Raw genomic sequence first — 14,722 nt, 5'->3', positions numbered from 1 at the left:
TACACATTCAGAACGTAATGCACTGAAGTCCTTACAGGACAATAATGACCTTATCATAAGGGAAGCTGATAAAGGGGGCAATATTGTTCTAATGAATACATCTTATTATGATCAAGGGGTGCTTTCACAACTTAACAACCAGTTATATTACATCAAACTGGACTTGAACCCCCTTCCTAAAATAATGATGATGGTCAATAAAGACCTTAAACAATGGTACGAACTAGGTTTACTGAACCATAATGTATTTGTATCTTCGGATTGAACACCCACATTTTCCGTGTTTATACACACTTCCGAAAATTCACAAGGATCCTGTGACCGCCCCCCCCCCAGGCATGCCAATTGTCTCCGGGATTGGGGGGCCCACTGAAAGGCTGTCTCAATTCGTTGACATCTACCTTAGGCCTTTCGTAATGAAACTGCCATCATACATCCAGGATCCAAAACACATCCTAAACTTGCTATCAGATGTAGTTTGGGAACCAAGTATGATACTTGCAATGATGGATGTGGTTAACCAATATTCAACATGACTTAGGACTAGCAGCCTTGAAGTACTTTCTGCGGAATAGACTGATATTGTTTCAACATACTGAAATGCTATTGGGTATGACTAGACTAATACTTGAGAATAATGTGTTCCTATTCAATGGGAAATGGTCCAGGCAACTACTTGGGACTGCCATGGGCTCAAGATCCGCTCAGTCCTACGCCAATCTGATTATGGAGTGGTTTGAGGGGGAGCAGATCTGGGACACCATGGGAGCAAAGTGGATGGAACATATATATTTCTGGGGCAGATTCATAGGTGACTGCATTCTGATTTGGACAGGTACACAACTACACCTTTTGGGATTCTATACTTAACTAAGCAACAATGACTGGAACTTATCCTTTACTTACCAGTATGGTTTTGAAAGCATTGTCTTTCTTGATGTGGAATTATTCATAGTGGGAAACAGGATATGCAGTCAAATGTACAGAAAGAGCATATCTTGTAATGCTCTATTGCATGCATCCAGCTGTCACCCCAAGTCTCAGATCAACTCAATCCCCTTTGGTGAAATGTCCCAAAGAAACTGCAGTGAGGATGCAGAATCCGTAAATGGGTTTCACTAACTCATGATCTCTTTAGGGATAAGTGGGTTTGAAGCGCTCCGGAATTAAGGGCTGAAACTCAGATAGCAGAGAATCAAGTCTCTCTGTGGGTTAAGGAGGTAGTGGACCCCATAATACCTCTGAAACCTTGCAAGAGTGCCCGTCTAACTCCATCCGCAAAATTGTTCTCAGAGGAACTGGCATTACATGCTATGGTGGTGCCACTGCTAATAAAAACATCTTTAGATCCAGCTCTTCCGGAGAATCTGAGACCTATATCTTTGCTTCCCTACTTTGCTAAAACTGCGGAGAAACATCTGAATATTCAACTGACTAGGTTCTTGGAAGAAAGACAGGTTCTCCATGAAACCCAGTCTGGTTTCAAGCCACTTCACAGCACCGAATCAGCCTTACTTTTGGCTTCTGAGGCTTTGAAAATTGTAGTTGATGAGGGAAGGACAACAGCACTGATGTTACTGGACGTGAGTGCTGCGTTTGACACGGTCTCCCACAGCCTTCTGTTGGAACATCGGTGGGAGGCCGGGGTTGGGGGCAGCTCTTGAGAATGGATCAAGCACTTCTTGCAGAATAGATCCTTCCAGGTCATACAACACCCTTTTAAGTCCAAGGTGTGTCCTCTGTCTCAAGGGGTACCACAGGGCTCGGCCCTACTCTATTTAATGTTTACATGCACCCCCTGGCAGACATTATGCTGAAACATGGGATGAAACGTGTCAATGCCGATGACACTCAGTTGATTGTTACATTGGAGCAAAAGGAGGCAGGAACGGCATCTGATCTAAAGGCCTGCTAGAGTGATCTTGCCAACTGGATGAAGTTCAGCTGCTTGCAACTGAATGCAGGAAAGATGGAGATGATGGTGGTTGGCAAGCAGTCCTCCATATGGTCACATTTGTGGTGGCCGGAGGAACTGGGACCTACTCCGACTCCCAAAGCTAAGGTCAAGAATTTGGGAGTCTGGTTCGACCCTATCATTTACAGAGCAGATATCAGCTGTGGCGAGAACCTGCTTTGGCATTCTTAGAATGTTGCGTAAAATCCTGGATTTACTGCCACTAGATGCCAAAAGGACCATTGTGCAGGCCCTTGTTACGTCCCGTTTGGATTACTGTAACATCCTCTATCTAGGGGTGACCAAAAGAAACCTGAACATTTTTCAGAAGGTCCAGAATGCTGCGGCCCCATTGATATTAAATATCCCTAGGCAGGCATCGGTGGGGGCAGCCTTGAGGGAATTACACTGGCTCCCTATACAGGCTATAGTCACCTTTAAGGTGTTGTGTTTTTGCCATAGGATCCTCAACGAGAAAGGGCCGAGGTATCTGCACCCGCTACTCACTGCCTGTAGACCTACTCGGAATTTGGGGTCATTGGGCACTGCTAAGCTGATCATGCCTAAGGTTCATAATGTACGGTCAGGAGGTAGTTCCTTTGGTTTTCTCGCAGCTAAGGCCTGGAATACCCTACCTATGAAACTGTGGACATATCCATCTGAGACAATGTTTTTAAAAAAACCTGAAAACCTGGCACTTTCAATCTTCCCCTGGGGGCTGGTAGTAGGCCATCTCGTATCTTAGGGCCTATGGGACATGGGGGGGGTTTGGGCCAGTTGCCGTGATTTACGGTGTCCTAGCGCGGGGACTCTCCGTTGGAGCAACCAGACGCTTTACAAGCTTAATAATAATAATAATAATAATTTGACATAACTCTGAAAGATATAAAAACTAGATTCCTTAGGAGAGGATATAATTGACCTATTGTTAGTAGAGCAGCAAAAAGAGTGTGGAATCTATCACGTGAGGATACATTGAGCTCAAAACAGAATTATAAGAAAACTTCTAGCCCCAGTGATAAGGTAAGACTTGTGACAAACTATTACCCTAACACCGGAGAACTGTATAATATCTTACGTAAAAACTGGCATATCCTTACATCAGACAACATACTGGCTCCCTTCTTGACTGAACACCCAAGCATGACTTTTAGGAGAGGATGTACACTTGCTAACATGATTAGTCCCAGCTACCCATCACCATCTAGGCAAGGTAACTGGCTTAATGACCACATTAAGGGTTTTCATAAGTATGGTCACTGCAATGTATGTAGATGGGCAGTAGACAAAGTCACGTGTTTTAACTATAATAATACAGGCAATTTTATGATTCCCATGTGTATTAATTGTGCAAAAAGATTTGTTGTATATGTGATTGTGTGTACCTGCTCAAAACTATATGTAGGAAGCACTATACGTCCTTTGAGAGACCGTATTGCTGAACATTATAGGGCACTTAACAGCAATGACTGCAAATACCCGATTGTCATGCACACCATGGACACGAGAACACAGGGGCATGTACATAGGTTTAAATGTCATGCTATAGACCATGTGAAAAGCAACATCCGTGGTGAAAATAGAGAATTGCAGCTTAGATGGCTGTGGATGATATGTTGTTTGCCCACCGTACCAGTCCAAATACAGTTACAAGTAAGACAGCTTTTGAGATTATGAGAGGTTAGTTACCTGCTAGTGAATTGTTTCCAGCATAGTTGAAAGAGTATACGTCTAGTTCTTCCCATGAGAGTGACATGGGTAAGGGTGCCTGCCCAAAGATGGAGATGGCACTGAGAAAAACTAAGCAAAGTTTTGATGACAAACCTGGAGTGCACAGGCATGGGGATAACATCATGAAAGGAGATTGAGTCTGCATAAGAGAACCCCCTCATGTGCAGAAGAGAACCTGTAAAAGTAGAAGATGTTAGTGGCCATTCTGTTAAAGTGAAAGGAAATGAATGGTGGAATTGTTCTAGAGTAGTAAAAGTCAAAAACAGAGATGTGATGGATGCATGAGAGGAGGATGATCCATTTAGGGATGGTGCCCAGGGTGTGGATTATCATTCTTGCCCAAGAAGAATCATTCAGAAACCTTTTAGATTTTTGTTGGTAAAACATAGGGTATATTGTGTCTGGTCAAAGGGTGTTTAGAGTGTGTCTATGCATAACAAGGCGTAGAGCTTACATTTCTTTTTATGTCTATCTTTGTTTATAGTTATGTTTTTTTATATTTTAACTATATTATTGTAAATCAAATACGGTATTGAATGGTCATGAGTAACTTATTCTATGCGAAAAAGGAAAGATATTGTGGTGATCTATCTGAGTGCTCACATGCAGAGTGGAATGTTATTGGATATGTGTGCTATGTTCTTAATGGAATGTGGGTGATGTAAACCAGAATTACAGTTGTCTCTTGGTGCTGTTAAGGTATGACGTGAATAAATACTTTTTCTTAGTCAACCCGTATTGTATGGTACACTTGATTACTACAGATAGTACTTGGCCCATTTACTCAGGACCTAAAGCAGGTTGGGCCGTGGGACATCAGGAGTAAAATGCCTCATTCTCCATGCCCAATAGCTCTTGCTTGCCCCGTGGCCAACTGAACATGATTCTGACGTAAGAAAACTATACAAGTGTGGGATACTATGTCAAATAAGTGAATTATCAGCTTGCAAATCCAGTTAGTGGAAGTTTATAGTACCTCTAGCTCGACTTCTGTAAAGCCTCAAGGAATCAACAAGAACACATTTGAGACATTTAGACAGAGAGTCAAATACACAAATACATTTTTGATTATAAACATATGTTAACAGCTGAAATTGGCATTAATTATGATTTCTGACAGGTATAAATAGTTACTACACAGTAATTCTCTACCACAAGTGCAAGCAAATTACACAGTAATAGATCCAACACAAGAGGTGGGGAGTGGGATTAGCCTGGTTTTCTCCTATGTTAACTTCCAATGGAGCCAGTTGGACATTTACTCCAGCCAAGTGCTTCAATAATTCCCCTTCCATGGTGAGAAGGTGAATGGACCTTCTCCAAACTTGGAGGGGATATAGGGGAAGAAAAATGTGTATTTCATATTGGGCTGTATTTTCCCTAGTGCATATTTGTATTCTGTTTACAAACACACTTTGAGAAAATGGGGGTGTGGGAAACATGACATTCCCAGAAGTACACCATGAAACATATAATAGCTTGGGAAAGTGTGCCTTATGCAGCAGTCTGGCATGCTGCTGGGATTATTTGTACATAGTACCTGAAAGTAATAAATCTGGAAAGTTTCATAGGAGTGGTCGTATGATACTATCACACAAGTGTTTACAATGCATGCCTTTACCATGCAAGCCTTTACCATACCTTTACCATGCATGCCTTTACAATGCAGTTATATATATATATATGTGTATAGGCTGATATTTCACTCATACAAAACCAGAGAAATTCAGCCGTTATAGTTAGTTGGGCCAACTATAACTCATGCCCCTGCAATGCACTGCTGATGACATCATATATTACATAACTCATGACATGGTCAGTGATATCACTGATGACATTACTGATGACATCTCAAATGACATCACTGATGGCATCACTGATGACATCATCCAATGACTGAGTGTTTCAAAAAAGTTTAAATATGTTTTATTTATATATATATATTTATGCCAAGGTGTATTGAAGAATGAGTGGGTGTATGAGTGTCTGTATGAATGATTTAGTTGGTGGGTCGCTGCCTGTAGAAGTGAGTGATTAAAAATTTCTTACTGAATGCATGGATTAGTGACTAAACTGTGTGAATGTCTGTATCAGTCTGTCAGTTGGTGTGTAAGCAGCACCATGGGTTGATGAGAAGCTCCATGAGTGTCTATATGGATTTTTGATTTGTTGTCTGAGTATCTGTATGATTGTCTGTGTGGGTGGGTGGGGGGAGTATGACTCTATGCATGGATGTTTGAGTAGGTGATTCATTGAGTGTATGGGTTCAAGAGTGCTTCTTTGAAGGGCAGTATTGGTGGGTGAGTGTGTGTATAGGTGTGTCGGTGAGTGTTTAGATGTCTCAGTGGTATGTGTGAGTAACTACATATGTGAAAAGCAGTATGTGTGAGTGTTTGACTATATATATGACTATATGTTAGAGTGAGTGATTGTGAGAGTGGCTGTATGAATGAGTGTTTGCTTATGTCAGTGATTGTATAAGAAAGTAAGTATGTGTTAGTATCTGTATGAATAAGTGACATGGTGTGTATATAACTGTATAGGTGAATAAATGGCAGTGTGATTGATTCTTTGAATGGCTCACTATGTGTGTGAGTAACTCTATGGGTGAGTGGCAGGATGTGAGTGTATAGCTGTATCAGTGTATATGATACTGGCTGTATTGATGAGTGCCTGCATGTTTGAGTGACTGTATGGGTAAATGAGTGGATGTGTCTGTAGATCTAGGAATCAGTGAGAGAGTATGTAGTAACTGGTATTGATGTGTCTATGGTTTCAAAAATGATATTCTCTATTCTAGAGAGGGTGTATTAAAGGTTATATTAAGGTGTGAGGAGGTGCATCAAGTTTTCACGTGGATGATGTCATCAGTGATGTCATTTGAGAAGTCATCAGTGATGTCATGAGTGATGTCACTGACCATGTCATGAGTGATGTAATATGTGATGTCATCAGCAGTGCATTGCATGGCGTGAGTTATAGTTAGCTCAACTAACTATAACGGCCAAATTTCTCTGGTTTTGTATGAGTGAAATGTCAGCCTAACTATGACGTCCCTAAAACCTGTGTTTTTTTCAGTGAATTTCAAAGGTTTTTCAAATGCTAATTCCTAACTATAACATCTCTGATACCTATAGTTGTTTCAGAGAATTTGAAAGGTTTTTTAAATGTTAAATCCTAAGTATAAGGTCCCTGAAACATATGTTTTTTTCTGTGTATTTCTAAGGTTTTTTAAATTGTAATTCTTAAGTATAAAATTATTTCTAACCTTAGCTTTTTTTTCGATATTTGTTAGTGTTTTTTTGAATTGCTTTTATTTAAAAATGATTAGAACTATATATATATATTTTTTAAATATACTTAGTTTTTTTTAAATCTTCTTCAACAATTAAAATCACTCTTTTAAAATATACATATCATACACTGCTAAAAATATACTCAGTTTTTTATATGTTCAACGTACATTTATATTTTCTTGAAAAAATGCTTTTAATACTGTAAAAGTTGTGCTTTCTTTTTTTATAAATTTTTACAAAGGAGTTGTGCACCCTATGCCAACTTACTTGATGTGTGCGCGGATTCAGGGTGCGCGAACCCTCCTGGCGCGCATTTATGGAGTTGTGCTGGAGTTGCGACTCCGGCATAAGTGTAAAAGTATAAAATATAATTGTAGAAATTATAAATATAAGTTTTGGTTTAAGACTTTCACTAATATAATTTAGAAAACAATTTATGAACGGTATTTTTTACTTTACTATGAACTCTATGAAATTTCACAAGTGTCCGATATATGCGCGTAGGGTGCGCGACCCTTCCCGGCACGTATTTCCAGGGTCGCGCAGGGGTCGTGACTTCGGCGTCATTTTCAAAATATAAATATCATTATACAATGTTTAGATATCAGTTTTGTTTGAACGCTTTCACTAATATACTTTAAAAAATATTTTATAAACACCTATTTATACTTTATAATTATGTATATGAAATTTTACGGGTGCACGCACCCTACGTGACTCCTTGTGACATGAAAATAAAACTTCTGATTGGTTTAAATCATTTTCATTCTGTAAGAGGGAGGATCCAACACTTGTTTTATTCCTCTTATTATTTGTCTGTCTTCCTGACAAGATCTGCTTATTCTAACTCCCTTCATTTTTCCAATTTTTTATTTTTTTTTACTTTTAATTTAAACTATGGCATCAAGTCATCCTGATGTTGACCCACTGGAACTTGAAGATGATGACATCGTGGAGCCAGTAAAGAAAAGGAAGGAAAGTGTGGTGTGGGCCTTCTTTAGTGTGCCGGAGGGAGAAAAGAAGGTGAATACATGGAAAGTCACCTGTAACATCTGCAAAAGATTACACTCAAGAGGCTCTGAAAAGAAATATTCATGTGGAACATCAAGCATGAAAAAACATTTGGAGACTATCCATTCCTTGCATCTGGCAAGAGAAGTTACACGGAGGGAGAGGAATGAAGCGTCAGAACAAGACCCTAATGCCCCTTCAACATCCTCTCAAGGACTTCCACCAAAACCAAGGCCACACATTGTTCTGGAACTGTTGGATGCGGCCATGAGTTGTAAAAATTTTTATGCAAAACTCTTCATCGGGGAGCAGTGCATTGACATTATTACCAATGCAATTAAAGCACATGTGTTAATTTTTTTTTTTATGTGCTCCCAAATGTTCTTTTCCTTTTTTTCCGCAAACAGTTTCTTTGGAGTCTTCAATTTTGTTTTGTTTATAAAAAAATTCAAAAACACCAAAAAAATGAAAATTGTTAGAAAATACAATTTTGTTTTTCAATTCTTTAAAAAAAAAACGGTTCTTACGGAACCACATATATTGGTTACAAATAGAAAAATTACCTGAGTGATTGCATGAGTGCAAGGATACTGCCTGAGTGATTGTAGGACTACTTATATAGTGTCTGAATGATTGCATGAATGCACGGGTAATTCCTGGATGATTTTGTGAGTGCATGGGTACTGCTTGAGTGATAGTTGGAGTGCACGGACAGTGCCTGGATAATTTGAAGAGTGCAAGGGTAGTGCCTGGGTTATTGCATGAGTGCACGTGTAATGACTGAGTGATTGCATGAGTGCATAGGTAGTGCCTGGGTGATTGGAAGAGTGCATAAGTACTACCTGGGTGATTGCATGAGTGCTGGGCTAATTTCTGGGTGATTGGAGGAGTGTAAGGGTACTGCCTGAATGATTTGAGGAGTGCATAGGTAATGTTTGGGTGATTGCATGTGTGCAGGGGTAATGTCTGGGTGGTTGGAGGAATGCATGTATACTGCCTGGGTGATTGGAGGCGTGCTTAGCTAATGCTTTGGTGATTGCATGACTGCAGGGGTAATGTCTGGGAGATTAGAGGAATGCATAGGTATTGCCTGGATGATTGCATGAGTGTAGGGATAATGTCTAGGTGATTGTATTAGTGCAAGGGTAATGTCTGGGGGACTGTAAGAGTGCTTGAGCAATGTTTGGGTGATTGCATAAGTGCAGGGGTAATGTCTGGGTGGTTGCATGAGTGTAGTGGTAGAGCTTAGGTGATTGGAGGAGTACATAAGTAGTGTCTGGGTGATTTTATAAGTACATGGGTACTGGCTGGGTGATTGCAGGAATACAGGGGTAGTGCCTGGGTGATTGGAGGAGTGCAAAGGTAGTGCCTGTGTGATTTTACAAGTACATGGGTACTGCCTGGGTAATCGAATGAGTACAGGTATAGTGCCTGGGTGATTGGAGGAGTGCAAGGTTAGTGCCTGGGTGATTGGAGGAGTGCATGAGTATTACCTGGTGACTGCATGAATGCACAGAAGGTACCTGGATGATAGGAAGACTGCATGGATAGTGCTTCTATGATTGCATGAGTGCAGAAGAAGTGCCTTAGTGCATGTATGAGTGCCTGAGAAAATGCATGAGTGCATGGGTAGTGTTTGGGTGATTGGAGCAGTGCATGGATACTGCTTGACTGATTCAAACAGTACATAGATATTGTCTGGGTGATTGTATGAGTGCAGATGTAATGTCTGGGTGATTGGAGAAGTGCATAGCTATTGCCTGAGTGATTGAAGGAGTGCATGCATAGTGTCTGGGTGATTGGAGGAGAGCATGGATAGTGCCTCGTTGCTTGCAGGACTTTAAGGGTAGTGCCTGGATTATTGCATGAGTAGTGCCTGCATGATTGAAAGAACACATGAGTAGTACCTGCATGATTGCATGATTGCACGGGTACTGCATGGATGAAAGGAAGACTCCATGGGTAGTGCTTCCATGATTGCATGAGTGCAGCAGAAGTGCCTCAGTGCATGTATGAGTGCATATGTAGTGCCTGAGTAATTCAATGACTGCTTTGGTAGTGCCTGGGTCATTGGAGGAGTGCATGGATAGTACCTGGGTGATTGGAGGAGTGCAAAGGTAGTGCCTGTGTTATTGCACGAGTGCATAGGTAGTCCCTGGGTAGTTGCATGAGTGCAGTGGTAGTGTATGGATGATTGCATATGTGCATAGGTACTGCATGGGTGATCTTATAAGTGCATGGTACTGGATGAGTGATTGGAGGAGTGCATATATACTGCCTGAGTGATTGAAGGAGTGCATGAGTAATGTCTGGGTGATTGCATGAGTGCATAGGTAGTGCCTGGGTGATTATAGGAGTGCATGGATAGTGCCTGGATAATTTCAAGAGTACAAGGGTAGTGCCTGGGTTATTGCACATGTGCACGGGTAATGGCTGGGTGATTGAATGAGTGTGTGAGTAGTGCCTGGATGATTGGAGGACTGCAAGGGTAGAGCCTGGGTTATTCCATGAGTGCAAAGATAGTGCCTGGGTGATTGGAGGAGTGCATGAGTAGTATGTGGGTGATTGCATGAGTGCTGTGGTAATGTCTTGGTGATTGGAGGAGTGCAAGGGTACTGCTTGAATGATTCATGGAGTGTATGAGTAATGTCTGGGCGATAGCATGTGTGCAGGGGTAATGTCTGGTTGTTTGGAGAAATGCATGGATACTGCCTGGGTGATTGCAGGAGTGCAAGGGTAATGTCTGGTTGATTGGAGGAGTGGATAGCTAACGTATAGATGATTGCATGACTGCAGGGGTAATGTCTGGGTGATTGGAGGAGTGCATTGATAGTGCTTAGGTGATTGGAGGAGTGCAAGGGTGCTGCCTGGATTATTGCATGACTGCATAGGTAGTGCCTGGGTGATTGCATAAGTACAAGAGTATTGCCTGGGTGATTGGAGGAGTGGAAGGGCATTGCCTGATTGATCATATACGTGCAGGAATAGTGCCTTGGTGATTGAAGGAGTGCATAGGTAATGCCTAGGTGATTGCATGAGTGCAAAGGTAATGTCTGGGTGATTGGAGGAGTGATTGAGTAATGTTTGGGTGATTGCATGAGTGCATGGGTAATGTCTGGGTGGTTGCATGAGTGTAGTGTTAGTGCCTAGGTGATTGGAGGAGTGCATAAGCAATGTCTGGGTGATTTTATAAGTGCATGAGTACTGGCTGGGTGATTGGGGCGCACAGTGGTAGTGCCTGAGTGATTGGAGGAGTGCAAAGGTAGTCCCTGGGGGATTTTATAAGTGCATGGCTAGTGGCTGGGTGATTGGAGTACTACAGGAGTAGTACCTGTGTGATTGGAGGAGTGCAAGGCTAGTGCTTGGGTGAATATATAAGTGTATGGGTAGTGGCTGGGAGATTGAAGGACTGCATGGATAATGCCTGGGTTATTGCATGAGTGCAGAGATGATGGGTGGGTGATTGCACAAATGCATGGGTACCACCTGAATGTTTGAAGAAGTGCATGAGTAATTGCATCTGTGCAGGGGTAATGTCTGTGTGATTGAATCTGTGCAGGGGTAATGTCTGGATCATTGGAGGAGTGCATGGATACTGCCTGCATGATTAAAGGAGTGCAAGAGTAGTGCCTGGGTGATTGGAAGAGTGAATAGCTAATGCATGGGCGATTGTATTAGTACAGGGGTAATGTCTGGGTGATATTATAAGTGTGTAGGCACTGGCTAGGTGATTGGAGAAATGCATGGATATTGCCTGGGTGATTGGAGTAGTGTGGTAATAGTGCCTAACTGTATACATGAGTGCGTGGGTAGTGTTTGAAGGAATGGACGAGTGCAGTAAAAGCAGCTGTAAACATTACTTCACATTATCATGGTTTTTACATTGTTCCATCTTACCTTTTTTACTAATGTAGATACACAACTCAGTGGAACTATTTTACAGTAGTTTTGTTGTAAACAGAATTTAAAATCTTTTCAAACTTCACCATTACCTTCTGTAAAAAAGAAGAAGAAAATCTTATCGAATATAATAATATAGTTTTAAGAAACAACATAATTTTAGAATTACATAATATTTTCAGTTTCCCTTTTTTGCTGTTCTAAGATTCTACTGAACTTCACCATACACAGTGATTTCAATGTAGATCTTCACACAACAGCGGGGAAACAAAAACAATCGATTACATTGTAAAAAAACAGCGTTGAGCATTATTTAGAACAAGTATAACTATCGGTTTACCCATCTACAGTTTCTAAATTAAATTCTTCAACCACATTAATTCTTTTATTTCTGTCAAGTACATTTTGTAAAATATACACTCATTTATATTGCGAATAGTATAAAGATCAAATATATAAGCTACTTCTTTCAAACACAATTTTCCAAATGCAATATCCATTAGCACAAACAATAATCCAAACACTAATTGTTCACATCTTCCCAATAGCCTGAATAATGTTTCCAAATCCATTTGGATTGAAAATATCCCAAAATAAACGTGTTAATTTGTGTTCATATCTTCCCAATAGGCCGAATGATGTTTTCAAAACTTTGGCATCAAAAATATGAAATATGAATTCGGTAATTCATTAGGCAGCCTACTTTTGAATTCCAAATGAGCATCATTGCAGTGTGTCCATCCTTCATTGCACTTTAAATACACAGTATAGTGTCCAGGTGTTGTAGTAGGTCCGTCATGGAAAATAATAGCCACTGCTTTAAAAGTTCTTCCTGAAATTGATACTTGACTTGTCACAACATTTTAAATTTTTGTTTCCAATTTTGTTCCATTTGCTCTACAATATTGTACCATTAAAATTTCATATTTTCCATATCTTTCTATATATAATGTTGACAACATTTCTGATTTACAACGAGAACATTTCATATCTTGATTAGCTGTTTTTACTAATTTGTTAAAAGACACTGATTTGCAATCTGGTATCGTCGAGTATATGAATCATTCAGGCAATATGTATCAAAATTGGATTTTGCGGATCTCAAAATGCGAATATTAGCCAATCGCAATTTGAGAATCGTAAAACCCGATGTATGTAAAACATCGCAAAATATTCGCGAATCACAAAAAATCGCTAAATCAAAATGCAAAAAACCATTTTGCTATTCCTTAATTGTGAATTCGCAAATAAGGAATCCCAATTCTGAGAATCCATAATGCAGGTACAGCTTGATGACATCACAAGCAGGAAGTGTGACTGCCCTGCACCTGACTGCCAGAAGCTGATTTAGAGGCTGGGAGGAGAGGGAAAGAACTGTGCACTGCTAGTCAGAGAAGGAGAAATGGATTCCCAGGTGAAAGAGGAGAAGGAGGAGTCTGGAAGAAAAAAGAAAGCAGAAGTTTAGTGAAAGGGAGCAAGAGGTGCTCATTGAGGAAATAAATGGTAGTCAGCCATGAGCTCCTCTTTGGGAAGAAATCCCTACGTGTGCCAGAGGCACGTAAAAGGAAAATATGGCAGGACATTCAGGAGAAAGTGAATGCCATCGGCGTGACCCACTGCACTGTGGAGGACCTGCTCAAGAGGTGGTATGACATGCACCTCAGATCAAAGGAAAAGGTGGCAACAAGGTTGGCAGAGGTGAAGAATACTGGTGGGGGAACTGCCACTGCAACAGAGTCCACGCCCCCTGAGGAGTTGGTGGAGGCCACACTTCAGTGTCAGTGGCATGGCTGACCTGGACAGCTCCGACCCTCCAAACATCAGACAAGGTAAGATGCATCCCATTACTCCCTTGATACATCACCATCTCACTCACACACTCAAGAAACCCCGAGAAACTAAACAAAAATGCAACTCCAGTACATGTTAACAAGCACACCCAGCAATGCATTATGGGGGATGTAGTCACATGCATCTAACAGTGGAGCAGTGAGACACAGCAAGGTAGAAACATGATGAGTAAGTCAGGAAAGGCAAAACACAGACAGATAGTACTCATGTAACTCAAATTACAAAAACTGTATTGCATGACCAATGCGAGGCAGGACACCAAATTAATGTATGCATTTACATTCACAGCACCACCTGAAACACAGGAAGACAGTGCAGGAGGTGAGGAGCCAGCCAACAATGAGGACCAGGCAGGGCAAGAGGAGCAGGAGGAAACACACCAACAATCCCTGTGCCATGGAGCCAGCTCCTCATAGTGCCACCACTCCCACTGCGGGAGGCAGGACCACAGGACTCATGTGGAGAAGCCCAGCCATTCCAGGGCCAGCGTGCAGTACAGCACAGAGCACAGTCCTCTGACCACCATGCTGAAGGAAGTGGGTTCAGACGCAGGGCACGGCCGTCCACCAGCACTGCTGCCATAGATGAACACACCATGTTTGGCAGGCTTGAAGGCACCTTGGTGAAGTCCAGTGGTGGCAAGCAAAAGTATTGTGGTCACTACACCGTCAGTTTGCCTCACACAACCATTACATGAGTGAGATGAGGGATGGGTTCAGGGACATGACAGGTGCACTACAAGGACTGTGTGCCAAGATGAGGAGAGACCTGGCAGCCAGGCGCAGGGAGCGACAATGTCTCCACAGCCAGCTGGACATGTGTCAACCGCCTGCGTACTGCCACATCCTTGTTGGCACGCCACTGTGTAAGCATGCAGGTGGAAATGGCTCACTGCTGCCAGGATGTGGCAAAGGGCCTGGTGCAGGTGGCGCATGCCATGAACCAGCTTCGGGCAGCTGCCACAGGTGGCACAGGACCC

This window comes from Triturus cristatus, chromosome 5_1, assembly GCF_964204655.1.
Source record: "Triturus cristatus chromosome 5_1, aTriCri1.1, whole genome shotgun sequence".
Taxonomy (NCBI): domain Eukaryota; kingdom Metazoa; phylum Chordata; class Amphibia; order Caudata; family Salamandridae; genus Triturus; species Triturus cristatus.
This window is presented reverse-complemented; position numbering follows the sequence as displayed.